We start from the raw sequence: 19359 nt of genomic DNA, 5'->3' as shown, positions 1-19359 counted from the left end.
GTTATTTGCTGAGAGGCATGTCGAGTCTATGGAATATTTTATATTGTGACACAAGTTGCGGGAAAAAGACACTTTTTTTTTTTTTTTTTTGCACAAAGTTGTCACAAAATGATATATTGCTCAAACATGCCATGGGAAAATTTGAAATTACACCCCAAAATACATTCTGTTGCTTCTCCTGAGTACGGGGATATCACATGTGTGAGACTTTTTCGGAGCCTAGCCGCGTACGGGACCCCGAAAACCAAGCACCACCTTCAGGCTTTCTAAGGGCGTAAATTTTTGATTTCACTCTTCACTGCTTATCACAGTTTCAGAGGCCATGGAATGCCTCCCAGGTGGCACAAACCCCCCCAAATGACCCTATTTTGGAAAGTAGACACCCCAAGCTATTTGCTGAGAGGTATACAGGGGGTCCCCTACTTACAAACATCCGACTTACAAATGACTCCTACTTACAAACGGAGGGAGACAACAGGAAGTGAGAGGAAATCTACCCCTAGGAAAGGAAATTCACTCCTGTAAGAGTTAATATTGGAAAAAGGTGTCTCCACTGATGCTTTATCACCTATCCTTATTTCCCTAATAACCCCAAATTTTAAAAATCCAATTGTCATTGGGACAAAGTGAGGTGAAATCTTCTGAACAGGGACACACACAGCAAAACAAATGTTACAGGGGTGATAACCCTTCCCTATGCTATCTACAAAACTTAAAAACAGATTTTTTGGCTGGAGCTACACTTAAAAAATGTACCTGTTCCGACTTACAAACAGATTCAACTTAAGAACAAACCTAAAGTCCCTATCTTGTTTGTAACCCGGGGAACCCCTGTAGTGAGTATTTTGCAGACCTCACTTTTTGTCCCAAACTTTTCTTGTCTTTCTTCATTTTCAAAAACAAATGAGAGCTGCAAAATACTCACCATGCCTCTCAGCAAATAGCTTGGGGTGTCTACTTTCCAAAATGGGGTCATTTGGGGGGGTTTGTGCCACCTGGGCATTCCATGGCCTCCGAAACTGTGATAGGCAGTGAAGAGTGAAATCAAAAATTAACACCCTTAGAAAGCCTGAAGGCGGTGATTGGTTTTCGGGGCCCTGTACGCAGCTAGGCTCCCAAAAAGTCTCACACATGTGGTATCCCCATACTCAGGAGAAGCAGCTAAATGTATTTTGGGGTGCAATTCCACATATGCACATGGCCTGTGTGAGCAATATATAATTTAGTGACTTTTTGTAATTTTTTTTTTTATTTTTGTCATTATTCAATCACTTGGGACAAAAAAAATATAATAATAATATTCAATGGGCTCAACATGCCTCTCAGCAATTTCCTTGGGGTGTCTACATAGTCATAAACTAAAAGCTGTGTAAATTCAAGAAAATGTACCCTAGTTTGTAGACGCTATAAGTTTTGCGCAAACCAATAAATATACACTTATTGACATTTTTTTTTTTTACCAAAGACACGTGGCCGAATAAATTTTGGCCTAAATGTATGACTACAATTGAGTTTATTGGTTTTTTTTTTTTTTTTTTTTTAACAAAAAGTAGAAAATATCATTTTTTTTTCAAAATTTTCGGTCTTTTTCCGTTTATAGCGCAAAAAATAAAAACCGCAGAGGTGATCAAATACCATCAAAAGAAAGCTCTATTTGTGGGAAGAAAAGGACACAAATTTCGTTTGGGTACAGCATTGCATGACCGCGCAATTAGCAGTTAAAGTGCCAATCACCAGTGGCAACCAGTGCCACCTGCCAAAAAAAGAAAAACTGGCTGAAAATATTGGCTGCAAAAATTGGCATCATATATCAGCTGCCTAGATTTATAAATATCTGTGTCGGCCAAAGAAAAACCCATAGCGGTCGACCTCTAATTTAAACAAAACATTGTGTGTATACACAATGCATGCTCACACGCTTGTGTAGACTAAGGAAGGCTTAATACCTCAGTTAAAGGTTTTTTGTTTTTTTTTTACTCTATCTGCTATACTTGTCACTTGAACAAGAGCTTAGGGTTAATCTTTTTCAATGAGGAACACCTGTTCCAGGGACAACTACCTAAGAGGAGAATGACACTCGCTTTGTAGAGATTTCCAGTTGTCTCAGTGATGGGAAATTTCCCTCAACTGACAGTTTTGGTTATGTCATACTGACTGAGATTCATCGAGTGACTCTGTTGCCAAGGACGTGGCAAAAAAAACCTATTTCATGTGTCTTGGCTCTTTAAAGAGAAGTTCCACCTAAAAGGGGAAGCTCTGCTTGTCTGACTACCCACCCCCTTCCCCAGGCACCCGTTCCCACTTTCAGTTCGCCGTGCCTAAGTTCGGCCCCCCTCCTTTTCCTGCAGCATTGTGGGACACGTCACAGGTCCCAGAAGACTGTGGCCCATTCACAAAGCGCAGCACGCTTCACGCATGTGCAGTAGCAAATCCGTTGTGAAGCTGCAAGGCTTTGCTGCCGATTTCCCTTACTCAAGATGGTGGTGCCAGCACCCAGGAGCTGATTAAAGAATCAGCTTTGATGAAGACACCTCTTGATGGACGGGTAAATGCCCTAATAAAAATCAGCAGCTACATTATTTAGGTTAGCCTGGAGCTCCTCTTTAACAATGTGAAGGTGGGACTCTTCTCCCAATGGACAGGTAGGTATAGCTAAAGGCAAAACAATTTTTTTCTTTCAAGTTTTGGATAGATTGGAGAGGAATTAGAACACCTGTCATGTGCTTTTTTTTTTTTTTTTTTTTTTTTTTTGCTGAATGAGACACCTTTAGGGAGATTCACACTATTTGTCCTGTCTACCATTATGCCAGAGAGTAAAAGAAATGTCCACATTTTGGGTTCTCGCCAGAACAGTGGAGGGGAAATCCTCCAGCTGGGACAGCCAGAGATTCACTTCCTGGTTTTGCTAGGGGACAGGAATGAAGGGAAATCTCCCTAATTGGATGCTGATCACAAAAAGAGAAAAATTTACAGGAGTTCTAACCCTCCATTACACTATCCAAAATAATAAAAGGTTTGTCTTTAGTTCTACTTTAGCCCCCGTTCACACCTGAGCAATTTTCTGCCTTGAAGTTTGTAGCTCTAAAACACTCCACTAGCCAAATCCTATTCATTTTAATGGCCTCTGTTCACATCTGCGCGTTCTGTCGCCTGAAGCAAAACAGTACATGAGCTTCTTTTAAGCAAATTACAAGCATTTCTGGCCCTATAGACTTCAATAGAAAAGCCTGAAAAACACCAGTAAATCGCTACACGCACGTGGGAATGGAGCTTTAATGTTTGTTTTGTTTGGTTGCTTAAGGAACTGCTTTGGGCCTAGAGGATGTGCTGTATAATATTTGCTTCACAGAAGCATATTACAGTATATACACCATATTCCCAGAAGCTACTTGCAGTATTTCACAAAAGTGAGTACACCCCTCACATTTTTGTAAATATTTTATTATATCTTTTCATGTGACAACACTGAAGAAATGACACTTTTTGCTACAATGTAAAGTAGTGAGTGTACAGCTACAGTAGTGAGTGTAAATTTGCTGTCCCCTCAAAATAACACAACACACAGTCATTAATATCTAAACCGCTGGCAACAAAAGTGAGTACACCCTAGGTGAAAATGTCCAAATCGGGCCCAAAGTATCAATATTTTGTGTGGCCATCATTATTTTCCAGCACTCCCTTAACCCTCTTGGGCATGGAGTTCACCAGAGCTTCACAGGTTGCCACTGGGGTCCTATTCCACTCCTGACAACATCAATGACAACATCACCAAGCTGGTGGATGTAAAGACCCATACACACGATTACATTTTCTGCAGATTTTTGTCTTCAGATTTACCAAAATCATATAATAAAAGGTCAAACCCTAAGCATTTCAATTTGTATGCAATCAGGCAGGCCCTTGCACTGCATGATTTTGGTAAATCTGAAGACAAAAATCTGCATAAAATCTAATAGTGTGTATGGGCTCTTAGAGACCTTGTGCTCCTCCACCTTGCGTTTGAGGATGCCCCACAGATGCTCAATCGGGTTTAGGTTTGGAGACATGCTTGGCCAGTCCATCACCTTTACCCTCAGCTTCTTTAGCAAGGCAGTGGTTGTCTTGGAGGTGTGTTTGGGGTCGTTATCATGTTGGAATACTGCCCTGCGGCCCAGTCTCCGAAGGGAGGGGATCATGCTCTGCTTCAGTATGTCACAGTACATGTTGGCATTCATGGTTCCCTCAATGAACTGTAGCCCTAGACCATGATACTCCCACCACCATACTTGACTATGGGCAAGACACGCTTGTCTTTGTACTCCTCACCTGGTTGCCGTTACACCTGCTTGACACCATCTGAACCAAATAAGTTTATCTTGGTCTCATCAGACCACAGGTCATGGTTCCAGTAAGCCATGTCCTTAGTCTGCTTGTCTTCAGCAAACTGTGGGCTTTCTTGTGCATCATCTTCAGAAGAGGCTTCCTTCTGGGACGACAGCCATGCAGACCAATTTGATGCAGAATGTGGCGTATGGTCTGAGCACTGACAGGCTGACCCCCCACCCCTTCAACCTTGGCAGCGATGCTGGCAGCACTCGTACCTCGATTTCACAAAGACAACCTCTGGAAATGACACTGAGCATGTGCACTCAACTTCTTTGGTCGACCATGACGAGGCCTTTTCTGAGTGGAACCTGTCCTGTTAAAGTGCTGTATGGTCTATGGCTACCGTGCTGCAGCTCAGTTTCAGGGTGTTGCCAATCTTCTTATAGCCTAGGCCAGTGATGGCGAACCTTGGCACCCCAGATATTTTGGAACTACATTTCCCATGATGCTCAACTACACTGCAGAGTGCATGAGCATCATGCGAAATGTAGTTCCAAAACATCTGGGGTGCCAAGGTTCGCCATCTTTATGTAGAGAAACAATTCTTTTTTTTTTTCAGATCCTCAGAGTTCTTTGCCATGAGGTGCCATGTACCATTATAATAATTGTCTTTGTGCCGGTGTTCTGTAAAAAAAAAAAAACTGCACGATTGTACCTGTATGCGCTTTATTTATTTTTCAATTGCCCACAAAATCCCATAAATTGAGGTTTATTCTTATATTCTATTTCAAGGGACAAGGGATAGTGGCAATTACATGTATAGCCACATGAGTCTTTTGTTTGTTTTTTTTTCTAAAGCATTTAGCCTTTGAGAAGTCCCAAAATATGTTTTAAAGAAGAATTCCAGGCATGGCAATGTCCAACTTGGACCAATGTACTGTAGCTATGTATATACAAAACCTTGCTGATGCCCCCTGGAAGCTGGAAATCATGAAAGTAGACACCAGTACCCTGTGTCTCAGCATGTTCTCATTTACTTCTGCTTGTTACTCTATGTACCCACTACCCCAGTACTGTAAGAGTCTCACCTGCTCTCAGTTGCGGCCTGCTTGGAGGAGTCGGAGGACTGCAACCTGGACACCACCTACAGTGCAACATCTTCAACTCTAGAAGCTCTGGTGAAGACCAGGCAGTGTCTAAGATTCTGCGCCTCAGCCCTTTTGAGGGCTCTCACCTCTGCCAAGCAAGTGGCCAGCCAAGTCTTCTGTTTTAACTCTGTGGCTTTCACCACCATCTGTCCAGCTTTTTTTTTTTTTTGAAAGCCTATGGCGTGCATAACACACCCAAAAAACTTCACCCGGTGCCAAAAAAATGTGCACACACAAAGAGTGAAACACAAAAAAGAGCAAACGGGTACACAAGAGTGCCTTTCCCTGAATCCCCCGGGGCGTTAGGCTCTAGACACAGACAAGGGTACTTTACAATGGTACATCTGGCCGAAACCAGACAGACCCCGTTCTCTGGAGGGCCTGCCAAAACAGACCCACCTAAGTACTAGGTGAGGCTCCCCCGAAGGGAGACCCCATGAGAGAGGGTGAACTAAGCCAAAAGGCCATGTCCACCCCTTCCCAAGACTTTCAGGGCTGGCCCGAGGACCCGCAACCCTACTCATCACACAGTGCAACAAACCGTGTACAAACATAAAAATACAAAAAGTGACAAAAATAGGCTTAATAACTAAAATAAAGTGGGGAAGGGATAGTGAAGGGGAGAGTGAAAAAGGTGGCCATTGTGTAAAACAATGACCAGGCCCTCTGGCCAGGAATAAAAAATTCCTCTGATCCCAGCCAAAAGGCCTGGCCCAAGAGGCAGGTGCTAAAAAAGCGTGTTCTATGGTGCAGTGACCATGGTGCCTCAAATCAAAGTGACTGCCACTCACAGTGATTTTATGGCACCCCTGGACTGCCACTCCAGGGGCACATACTTCATAGGCTTTCAGGACCAACCCTGACCAACGACCCAGACTACAGCCGCCCCCACTCCAAGCAGAAAGGCATGAAGTTCAGGGAGCTTGGTGAGAGCCCTTTACCATCAGGCTCCACCGTCACCCCATCACTCCTTCCCAGTGGCAGCTGGTGAAGTTTTAGGATGGGGGGGCGCCAGACCCCGCCCTTCCTTTTTGACCCCTCCCACTTGGTGAAAATGGGAGTGGTTTCAGCAAAATAGTGGGCGTGGCTCTAAGGTGGTGTGGTTAGCATTTGAGATGAATGAGGGATGGAGGGAGAGAGGGATGGAGGGACAGCAGGCCCAGATGCTACACAACAATAGAAATATGTGTATTCTAGAAAGTTTAACAATCAGCAGATAAAGATATTCCAAACACCTGGTGTTAGCACTTCAATCATCCCGGCACCATGATTGTTATGGTGTCAGGATAATTGAAGCGCATTAATTCTATTATTACATTGTAATATAAAATGAAATCATTCAACTCACCATAATGCAGAATCAGTGGGAGCCCTGAGCGTGTCACTAGCCACGTCGCCTGCCACCAGATGCCATCAGGTGTCCCCAGCGGAGTCCGTCCTTACATGCAGCCTGTGTCACACAAAATGCAGCCTGTGTCCCACCAAATGCAGCCTGTGTCTCACCAAATGCAGCCTGTGTCCCACAAAATACAGCCAGCCTATGTCCCCCAAATGCAGTCTGTGTCTTACCAAATGCAGCCTGTGTCTCACCAAATGCAGACTGTGTCTTACCAAATGCAGCCTGTGCCCACCAAATGCAGCCTGTTCCCCCCAATGCAGCCTGTGTCCCCCAATGCAGCCTTGCCTGTGTCCCCCAATGCAGCCTTGCCTGTGTCCCCCAATGCAGCATTGCCTGTGTCCCACAATGCAGCCCTGCCTGTGTCCCCCACTGCAGCATTGCCTGTGTCCCACAATGCAGCCTTGCCTGTGTCCCCCAATGCAGCCTTGCCTGTGTCCCACAATGCAGCCTTGCCTGTGTCCCACAATGCAGCCTTGCCTGTGTCCCCCAATGCAGCCTTGCCTGTGTCCCCCCAATGCAGCCTGTGTTCACCAAATGCAGCCTGTGTCTTCCAAATGCAACCTTGCCTGTGTCCCCCAATGCAGCCTTGCCTGTGTCCCCAATGCAGCCTAGCCTGTGTCCACCAAATGCAGCCTTGCCTGTGTCCACCAAATGCTGCCTGTGTCCCCCAATGCAGCATTGCCTGTGTCCCCAATGCAGCCTTGCCTGTGTCCCCAATGCAGCCTTGCCTGTGTCCCCCAATGCAGCATTGCCCGTGTCCCCAATGCAGCCTTGCCCGTGTCCCCCAATGCAGCCTTGCCCGTGTCCCCAATGCAGCCTTATCCGTGTCCCCAATGCAGCCTTGCCCGTGTCCCCCAATGCAGCCTTGCCCGTGTCCCCAATGCAGCCTTGCCCGTGTCCCCAATGCAGCCTTGCCCGTGTCCCCAATGCAGCCTTGCCCGTGTCCCCAATGCAGCCTTGCATGTGTCCCCAATGCAGCCTTGCATGTGTCCCCAATGCAGCCTTGCCTGTGTCCCCAATGCAGCCTTGCATGTGTCCCCAATGCTGTCCCCCAATGCAGCCTGTGCAGCCCCCCCCCCCCGGGGGTAGTGTACTACTTACCTTGCCGTTGTCCTCTCCAGCGGTGTCTTCTTCATACTTCCTGTTTCCTTTCTCCCGGGCGCAATGGGAGAATGAGAACAGGAAGTGACATCAAACTGAGATGTCAATCAAACCGTCCGGCCGTAGTAATATATACTACGATCGCTGGGCGGAAGCTAATCGGCGCTTCGGAAAGCGCCGCAAGGCGGGCTCAACGCCCGCAAATGCAGCGCCACGTCTGCAATCTTGTAATTGCATAGACGTGGCGCTTCCCCTTAGTGCAATGTGTCCGGCGTCGCACTGTGTCCGGCGTCCGCACACAGTGCACTAAAGGACCTTTTATTGTTTTGTTTTTTTAAAGGGCCGGTATTAAAAATTTTTTTTTTTTTTTTGACTTTTTTTTTTTTTTTGGTACTGCCTGGAGGGGGGGCGGCGCCCATGTGCCCCCTATGGACGGGCTGCCACTGCTCCTTCCTAATTACATTCGGAATTACTAACCGCTCCTCCCCCCCAGCTAGGGAGGAGACAATGTTCTGTTCCGAAAAACTCTCCGTAGCTAGAGCTACCACAATCTAGGCCAGAAGGCCAGGGACCCGACCCTCCTCCCAGACCCAGATGCAGCACCCATCCTCAAGAGGAGCACCCTTTCAGATGGCTCAGTCTCAACCATTGGCCGGTCCCCAGTATCTGTCGGGCAACTCGGCATAGTCCCTGCTGGAAACCGCCTTTCCAGGCACTATAACACCATTGGAATTGCTGGCCCCCCCCAACGAGAGTAGCACAGCGCCTCCTCTGGAAACTGATAAGAACAGATATTACACTTGATCTTAGCCAAAAGGCCATCCAGCTGCTACACCTAGTTCTGGTCAGCCACTTCGCCCCCAGTGGGAGCTGATTTAGAAGTCGTGACAATATTTCAGTGTGGTCAACATTAGTGACATCAGAGTTGTTCTTGATGAGGTGCAATAGGGGTTCTATTTCAAGCGTGATAAAGAGGGGAGATAAAGGGTAGCCCAGTCTTGTTTCCTGCATACTGTTACTTGAACAGGATTTAAAGCCTTCTTATTTATGTGGGCTATGGGGGAGCAGTTAAGAGTTGGGACTCAGTTGCGGAACTTGGGACTGAAGCCCCATTTCTGCAAGATAAAGAATAGGTATGACCATGATAGTGAGTTTTGGTGAGAGTAACTTGAATGGGATATTGTGTTACTTTGCTGCCTCTATTCGAAGGTAATTTGACAGACACTGTCCATTACTTTCCTGAAGAGCATAAAGCCCAAATGTTGTTTTCACCTATTTTTCTTCCTTTGTTGCATCATTGTTGAGGATCCCCTGAAGTCTCTTATGCTTTATATGCATTCCAGAGATAGCTGCATGGCATTTCTTAGGGCAGGTTTTTGCGGTGGTGACAACGGTGCATGAAACCTATGTAAAATGTAGCAATGCAGGGTCACAACTAGGAGACAGGGACAAGGATCTTCATGGCAGGATCACCAGGGGTTATTCCAATGAAAGCTGCCGATACAAAAATATTGTAAATTACATATATTTTGAAGTGACTCTGTTGCAGAAATTTTCTGTGTTGACATAGAGGTCCGTAGATGGAACCACAGTACATAGTGAAGAATCAGGAACTAAACCCTCTCAGAAGTGTGCTGGACAGGTATGATTGTTTGGTGGCTGTAGTGTGACAGATGCAAATGTCCCCTGCTGAACTTTGTGGTTATATCTGCTGAACCTTACAATACACTACACTACAGGATACCCTCAGCAGAAGAAACCACAGGGTGCAGCAGGGACCAGGCATTTAACACACCAGTAAGACCTCATGCACACAGGCTGTTAAAATAACGTTATGAAAACGCCAGTATCTTTGCAGTGATTTTTTTAAACTTTTTTCAGCTTTTTTCAACGTTTTTGCAATAGCGTTTTTGAGTGTTTTTTCGCATTAGCGTTTTTAGCGTTTTTTAGCGTTGTTTTTTTTTTTTGTTTTTTTTTTTTCCAATGGATCAAAAACATTAAAAAACGTTGGTGAACAACGTTTTTGAGCGTTTATCAGCGTTAGAGCGTTTTTACAGCTGAAAAAGGTCTCTCAGAACCCACTGGTCCTGGGTTTTTTTTACAGCTTAAAAACGCCTATGCCATTTGCAGCTCAAAAACGCCTAGGTGGGCATGAAGCCATAGACTAACATAGACAGGCCTTTTTAAGCTGCAAAAAGAGCTAAAAAAAGCAGCTGTAAAAACGTCCGTGTGCATGAGGCCTAAATGTTGAATGTAGATCTTCAGTGCAGCAGAATTTGGTGGTTCAGGCAACGAGAGTGGTAAATATAATCTGTTACTTTGCAGGGAGCAGCTAATTTTAGGTTTTAAAAATCTTGACAGGGTAGAGCCAATGATTAATAAAATGTTACAATGATATTTTATTGTTGGGATAGAGCTCTCTGAGCTGTGTTCTCTAACAGTAAGGAAGTCATGCATAAACAGAAGAAACCATGTCACTTTGACCCTTATCTAGAAAATCACCAGGATTTATGACCTGAACTTATAATACAAAGGGTGCCAGCCAAAATACTCAGAAAGTGACATCAGCACAAATGAAAGCTGCTGGATTATGCTAAAAATGTCAATCCACACACATTAGGACATACCTCCCAACTTTTCGAGATGGAAATGAGGGACACCTATTAGCAAAATTATGTAGGCATAGGACACACCCCCGGCCACGCTCCCTTAAAGGAGAATTATACAAAAATAATTATTAGTTAAATCCACAAGTGCTTTTTTTTAACACTTCTATTCCTTTATATTGGCTTTTGAAATGCACAAATGCAACAATTTAGAAATCAGATGAAAGGTTTAGCACTAGGAAACACTTTTTAATAGATAAATAGTGCATTTTATATACAGGTATATGCATCAGACTAAAATGAGGGACAAATGAGGAGGAATCAGGGACAGAGGGACATCGTTCCAAATCAGGGACAGTCCCTCTAAATCAGGGACAGTTGGGAGCTATGTTAGGATTACATAAATCTTGCCTTCAGCAATTGAAACTATTTTACATTTACTGTATGTTAAAAAAACTTTCTTGTTGGGGTAAGTAAATAAATGTGTAAAGTGTGATAATCCACAATGAGACATTCAGTTCAATTATACCATATTTTAGAGAGTCTGTAAAAGGGAACCTGTGCTGAGAAAACATGGAGGCTGTCAATCTTCACTTTTCCTAAAAAAAAAAATTGTTGCCTGGCTGTCTGACTAAAGGGCTAGTCCACACTTGTGAAGAGCTGTGTTGTTCTTATATCCAGAAGGGCACACAGAAAACAATGGTTTTATGTGTGTCCCATTTTCAGTTCCTTACAGCTGTCAGCTGCAGGGTAGAGAGGTGCAGAAAAATGCAACATGTCTGCATTTTTCCGCAACGCTCGGCAGGTCTCTGCTGCTGCCATGCTTAAAAATGAATGGAATGTCACTCTGTGACATTCAATAAAAGTTTATGAAAAAAAATGGTGCACCAACCACCCTTTGTTGGCTGCTTCGTTCACTACCTACAGGAAAAAATGTAACGTTTTTCTCTACGGTAGTGTGAACCTACCCTAAATCAATGGCTTTGACCTAGAAGAAGTGAATCCAAAACTTTTTTTTTTACATTTTCGATTGAGTGTGAAGTATCTTGATAATGCTGTGGGCGATTTATATTATGTTTGTGCATATGATTGATTATTGGGAACAGAAGTTTAATTTGCAAGCTATTGGGACAGAGCTTGGATTTCTAATTACAAGGCATTCAAGGAGTCTAATGCTGAAGTTTAGTATAATTTTTTTGTTGGGGGGGGGGGGGGGGGGACTGGCAGAGGGATACAGCATACACAATGGTTATGTGTAATGTCGTGTATCCCATGTCCTACAGGTGACTGCTTCTGCTACAAATCACCTTTCCATGATCATCTTGAGCTGGACCAAGTCAAGTGCCAAAGAGATCAAAGTATATAAATTCAACTTGCAAAGAATTCACATGCAAAAATGCCTGCTATCACACCACAACCAAGAACAGCAAGTGTGTTTTTTTTTGCTTTACCTTGAAGTGGAACTTTAGTCAGAAAATGCTAGATCACGCTTTACTCCATTGTTTGATCCAAGGCCTTTTCTCCTATCAACCCTTTTTATTCATTGCAGCCAAACGTACTATAGCTAAGGCCTGGAAGAAGCCAGTGGTCTTGTTCATGGAAGTGAAGAGCATCTTAACGACTCTCATGATTAATGAGAAGATGACTAGTATCTTCCATGACTCCCATGCTAAATTTCTTAAGGTATGGGGCCCGTGGTGGTCTTACGCACTTCCTACCTTTCACCCGACCAGCCTGGGCCTTCCAATTTGATCTTTTCTACCCCTGGCCTGGGGGAACCCATTCCTCTTCTACTCTGCGCTTCTTTTCTCTCTTCTTGTTCTGCGATCTCCTCTCATTTCCCATTTCCCCCTCTGCCATCTGATCCTTTCCCCTTTCCCTCCCCCCTTCTCCTTTTTTTTCTTTATTTCATTTTTCTTTATTTTTTTTGTTCGTGAGTTTTTGGTTTAAGATTTATTTCCCCCAATTTTTGTGGACTGTCCACACCCAAACCCTGAGCAATTCTGCTCAGACACCTTGTGTTGACCCTTCAATAGTTACTCTTAGAAAACTTGTTTATATGTGTATCCTATGTTATGTTGCACTATGTTATGCTCACTGTTCATATCCCCTGAGTGGGATTATTATAGCGATATATATCTTTTTTGTTTATTTCAATAAACATATTGTACCAGAAAATGCTAGATCACTTCAGGCTGGCCCCTTTTGCAGGTATATCTACGTAATTCAGTAAAAATAAGTGCTTTAAGACCCCTTTCACACTGGGGCGGTGGGGGCATCGGCTGTAAAACAGTTATTTTTAGCGCTGTTTTACCGTAGTTTTTGCGGCTGTATTCGGCCGCTAGCGGTGTGGTTTTAACCCCCGCTGGCAGCCGAAAAAGGGTTAAACCCACTCGTACAGCGCGGCTATAGCCACGGTATTACCGCGGTATAGCCGCGCTGTCCCATTGATTTCAATGGGAAGGAGCGGTTTAGGAGCGAACACACCGCTCCTTCACCGCTCCAAAGATGCGGCTCGCAGGACTTTTTTTACCGTCCTGCCAGCGCACCGCTTCAGTGTGAAAGCCCTTGGGCTTTCACACTGAACAAACAGCGGAGGCTGTTTAGGGGCGGTTTGCAGGCGGTATTTTTAGCGCAATAACACCTGCAAACCGCCCCAGTGTGAAAGGGGCCTTAGTGTTTAAAATTCAGTAATACACAGTCTCACCCTGTTCTGCACATGCTCAGTTGCTCTCTATTTTTAGAGAGCAACTGAGAGCAACTGCCGAATTTGTAGAGGCCGGTCTGTTGACAGTTTTTAAAGTGGAACCTACCTATTCTTTACAGCTAAGGAAGCTGCTTCTGTTTGATTTGCAACTGCCATAGTGCTGCACATGTGATCAGTTATGACACCAGCCATATGATGGTTTGACAGTTTTGTTGAGGACACAAGCAAATGTGACAGTTAGAAATCCCGGCATTCCAGGAATGTAACTGTTTTTTGAAATGGTTACATTGATGGGTTTAGTTCCGCTTTATGATTTACTGTTGAGGTTCTTAGCTTCAACAAAATGGCAGCCTCCAGCAAGATGAAAGACATTTTGAGTTTATAATCACTTTCCCCTAGTAAAAACAACCCTTTCATGGGTGTTTAACAAACTTTCTTGCTGCTTTTTTAAGGCTTCAAATACACAACAAAAGCAGGTTATAAACATTATCGGTGCATTAATGAGCTTAGTATCGTTTTTCAATATCAACATGTGTGAACGAACTCTTATTGAGAATTAACTCTCACAATTTGTCTTGGTGACCGTTATCACTAAAGAAAATCCCAAATGTTGGGTTTTATTTCAGCTACTTATATACAGCTGATATGTTATGCAGCGCTTTACATGTACATTGTACACGCACATCAGTCCCTGCCCTCAAGGAGTTTGCAATCTAACGTCCCTAGCTCACATTCATACATATATTAGACAGGAGCCAGATAACCTACCAGCATGTCTTTGGAGTGTGGAGACTCACACAGACACAGGGAGAACTTGCAAACTGCAGGCAGGTAGTGCTGTGGTTGGGATGCAAACCGACAACCTTACTGCTGCTAGGCGGAAGTGCTAGCTACTTAGCCACTATGCTGCCCACACAATTCTGCTTGTCACCAGAGCAGGAATAAAGGGAAATTCTTCCAATGGGGGACACTAGTTCTGGTGACAACCAGGTATCCCCTCACTTTGGAGGGATTTCCTCTCCTGTTTTGGCTATGGGACAGGAAGTAAAGTGAAATCTCCCCAATGGGACACACACATGGTTAAAAAACAAAGCTAATCAGGGTTATAGCCCTCCCTTACATCATCCAAAATGAAAGGTTTTGCCATTAGTTCTACTTTAAAGCAGAACTCTGGGAATTTTTTTCCTCCATGCAGTGGAGCTCTGCCCACACGGCATGGGTTAATGGCTCGTTTTTGTCTAGGTGATTGTAGAGGGGAGACATACTTACCTAATCTGCTGATCCTCCCAGCGTTAGACCGGTCCCTGCCACTCCTGCCCCCCTGTGGTCTTGTTCACTAGACTCTTTCTGACGTCATCATGCCCATAGATGTGAGGACGGCAGTGACAGTCCACCACTGGACATGGAGAAGCTTTGTTTTCTGGAGGATCGAAGGAGTGACTTCTGAAGGCAATTGGTTCCACTAGATTTTAGTTAGTCACCTAATTAGTAAATAGAGTCCACCTGTGTATAATTTAATCTCAGTATAAATACAGCTGTTCTGTGAAGCCCTCAATGGTTTGTTAGAGAACCTTAGTTAACAAACAGCATCATGAAGACCAAGGAACACACCAGACAGGTCAGGGATAAAGTTGTGGAGAAGTTTAAATCAGGGTTTTGATATAAAAAAGTATCCCAAGCTTTGATCATCTCACGGAGCACTGTTCAATCCATCATCCGAAAATAGAAAGAATATGGCACAACTGCAAACCTACCAGGACATGGCCCTCCACCTAAACTGACAGGCCGGGCACGGAGAGCATTAATCAGAGAAGCAGCCAAGAAGCCCATAGTAACTCTGGAGGAGCTGCAGAGGTCCACAGTTCAGGTGGTAGAATTTGTCCACAGGACAACTATTAGTTGTGCACTCCACAAATCTGGCCTTTATGGAAGAGTGACAAGAAGAAAGCCATTAGTGAATGAAAGCCATAAGAAGTTCCATTTGCAGTTTGCGAGAAGCCATGTGGGGGACACAGCAAACATGTGGAAGAAGGTGCTTTGGTCAGATGAGATCAAAATTGAACTTTTTGGCTTAAAAGTAAAATACTATGTGTGGTGGAAAACTAACACTGCACATCAACCTAAACACACCTTCTTCACCGTGAAACATGGTGGTGGCAGTATCATGGTGTAGCAATAACTCACGGTGGAGCTGCTGGTTTAAAACGGACTGTTACCTTCACTCTCGCCACCTCTGTTTCACCGGCACCGGGTCTAGGGTCCTGTTGAGTTTACCTCCAAACAATGTAGTCACCAAACACTTGAGTATCTTTTCCAATGCTTTAATGAACATGTAATAAAGGAAGTAGCAGGAAAGAGGTAGAAGGAAAGTTGCAGGGAAGCTCAAATACCTTTTCGTAGTATTCTTTAGCACATTGTTAGGAATTGAACACTTGTAGTTCAATGCACTCCCCTGGTGGGATTCAATCTTTGCCCGCCTGGATAGGCCTCTCTCACTTGCCTAGCAGCCAGTACGTAGCATGAACAAAAGTCTCTGCCACAGACTTGTTTGAAACAGAACCGGTACAATCCTCTGCCACAGGATGTAATGTTTTACAATGAATATCAGACACACCACTTGAACCTTTAAGCCAACCCGGCAGTACTATGCAGTAAGATTACTTCAGGATACATCCTCCAACTGAGTCACCAGGCCCCTCTCCAGACCAGCACTCTGCGTGATCCTTCCATGACGGGTCCTCCCCTGGGATCTCCTCAGTTGTCCAGCTTCTTCACTCAGGTTAGACAGCTCAGGACCATTCCTCTGCCGCTGTGGTAGGCCCAAGCAGGCTTCTGGGCCCACCCACGCGCTGCAGTGACGTGGGCCTCCGGAATGGAGGACCACGAGGTGGTATTCCTAATGCATACCTGTCGGCCAGGAGGGCCAGCAGGTGGACAGAAAAAGACCCCCAAACATGGCGTCTGTCCCATAAATACCCTCTCCCAGAATGCAACTTGGAGGACCACCTCCACCGAGTTGTCTCCGGGACAGAGGAGCACTCATACGCTTCAACATGTTGCCTTTCCAACACCGGCCCATGGGGACAACGACACCCACCGGCGCAGTGTGGAACTACGCGCAACTCAGCCAAGCTGGAACAGAGGCAAATCTAACTTCACCTAACAAATAACCCACTAAATTTACCTATCAGTAGTAGATTAAAAATCTACCAGTGCTACAATGGTATGAGGATACTTTTCTTCAGCAGTGACAGGAAAGCTGGTCAGAGTTAATGGGAAGATGGATGGAGCCAAATACAGGCAATTTTAGCAGAAAACCTGTCTGCAAGACTTGAGACTGGGGCGGAGGCTCATCTTCCAGCAGGACAACAACCCTAAACATACAACCAGAGCTACAATGGAATGGTTTAGATCAAAGCATATTCATGTGTTGGAATGGCCCAGTCAAAGTCCAGACCTAAATCCAATTGAGAATCTGTTGCAAGACTTGAAAATTGCTGTTCACAGACGCTCTCCATCCAATCTGACAGAGCTTGAGCTATTTTGCAAACAAGAATGGGCAAAAATGTCACTCTCTAGATCGTCTCGTAGAGACATACTCAAAAAGACTTGCAGCTGTAATTGCAGCGAAAGGTGGTTCTACAAAGTATTGACTCAGGGGGGCTGAATACAAATGTATGCCACACTTTTCACATATATATTTGTAAAACATTTTGAAAACCATTTATCATTTTCCTTCCACTTCACAATTATGTGTACTTTGTGTTGTTCTATCACATAAAATCCCAATAAAATACATTTATGTTTTTGGTTGTAACATTACAAAATGTGGAAAATTATAAATACGTTTTCAAGGCACTATAACTTTCATACAAACCAATCAATATACAGTATACTTATTGGTATTTTTTTTTCTTTATCAAAAACACGTAGCAGAATACATTTTGGCCAAAATGCTTGAATAAATTAGATTTAAATTTTTTTTTATTGGATATGTTTTATAGCGAATGGTTTTCGCCATTTATATCGCAGAAAATAAAAAAACCCAGTGGTGATCAAATACCACTAAAAGAAAGCTTCATTTGTGTGAAAAATAAATAAATAATAAATTTATAAATAATAAATTTAGTATGGGTACAGCTTGCATGACCGCACAATTACCAGTTAAAGTAGCGCAATGCTGAATAGCAAAATAGCCTGGTCATGAACGGGGTAAAACCTTCCAGAGCGGAAGTGGTTAAGATAAACTATGTCACTGTTGGTAATAGAGCACTCGTAACAGGTAGGTATCCTATTCTTTCCAAAAAAGAGACTACAAGCTGCCTTTATGCCTTGTACACACAATGACAATATCGGACGAATGATTGTTTTTTTTGTTGCATGCTAGTCTCCATATCGAAAATGAAGAGGTTACCAAAGTTATGAAAATTCTTGTACGACAGAATAAAACTTGGGGAGTGATGGAATGTGTTGTATTGTAATGTATTCTTTCGTTTCCGAGCATGCCTGGTCTTGATCTTCTGATTTTTTTTTTTTTTTTTAGGACGAACACTGTATTGATTCACCACTTGACCTGTGGAAGATTTACCCCCCTTCATGACCAGCTTTTTTTTGCGATACGGCATTGCGTTACTTTTAGACCTCTTTCACACTGGAGGTGTTTTTAAGGCACTAAAGGGCTAAAAACAGCACCTGTAAAGCACCTGAAAAATGCCTCCCTGAGTGCTTTCACTGGGGCGCTGCTCTGGGAGGACGTTAGGAAAAGTCAGCAAGCAGCATCTTTAGAGCAGTTTAGGAGTGGCGTATACACTGCTTCTCCACCGCCCCTACCCATTGAAATGAATAGCACCGATGCCGAAGCGCCCTGCAAAGCGCTTCGGCAGAAGCGCACTAAGCCCTTTCTTCGCCCACTAGCGGGGGTTAAAAGCTCCCCGCTAGCGGCCGAAAACCGAAAATAAAATGACGGTAAAGCACCGCTAAAACTAGCGCTGCTTTACCACTAACGCAGTGTGAAAGGGCTCTAATGCTGTACCCAAATAAAATTGATGTCCTTTTTTTTCCTTACAACCAGAGCTTTCTTTACGTGGTATTTGATCACCTTTGTATTTTTATTTTTTCCGCTATAAACAAGACCGACAATTTTGAAAAAAAATATACATTTTTTACTTTCTACTATAAAACATATCCAATAAATAACTAAAGGCAAAAACTTTTTTTTAGTTTTGGATAGAGTGGAGAGGGATTAGAACCCCGGTCAGTTTTTATTGCTGTCTGTGCCCCTGTTAAGGAGATTCACCCTCTCTATTTGTCCTGTTTACCATTACCATTGAAAGTAAAAGAAAATCCCAAGTTTTGGGTTGTCCCCAGAAAAGTAATAGAGGGAAGATCCTTCAATGGGGACACTAGTGCTGGTGACCTAAGGGGTACTCAAGCAATTCCCTTAATTTGCAGGAATTTTTTTAAAAATAATTTTTATTGAATTCTTAAAGAACATACAAAAACACATATAACAATTGAGTGATAGCCTAACACCAGGCCTCACTCTACACACAAACTCAAAAAAACAAAAACAAAACCCATCTTAGCACTGGGCCCTCAGCATAACTCTAGGGCTTGAACAGGAACATGATGACAATAAGTATCCTTATGCAAATAAAATATATTGTATGCAAGTACAGATAGTGATATACTCTAGCTCCACACATCCATGATATACCAACTATCATCCAGTACTAGCATCAGACCCACATATGCAATATCTAGGTCCACTTCTCACCCCCCAAGATGCCCAGCCAGCTTCATAACTGACAGATTGAACTTCTCACAAGTAATAGAATATATCAGTTTAATCAGACACCATAGAAGAACTATTTATCCAACCATCCCACACTTTATCAAACTTATGAGGAATTCCTCTACTAGTATACGTAGCTTTATATAAAGGGATGCTTTATTAACTACTTGCCACCCGCCATATAGCAATATGACGTCGGCAAAGTGGTTCTGTTATTCTGACCGGAACATCATATGACATGATCAGGACAACAAGCCAGCGCGCGGCGATCGGAGGTGCTGTGTGTCGGCCTGACACAC

The sequence above is a fragment of the Aquarana catesbeiana genome, linkage group LG01 (assembly GCF_042186555.1).
Source record: "Aquarana catesbeiana isolate 2022-GZ linkage group LG01, ASM4218655v1, whole genome shotgun sequence".
Classification (NCBI taxonomy): domain Eukaryota; kingdom Metazoa; phylum Chordata; class Amphibia; order Anura; family Ranidae; genus Aquarana; species Aquarana catesbeiana.
The sequence above is the reverse complement of the archived record's forward strand: the minus strand, read 5'-3'. Positions refer to the sequence as shown.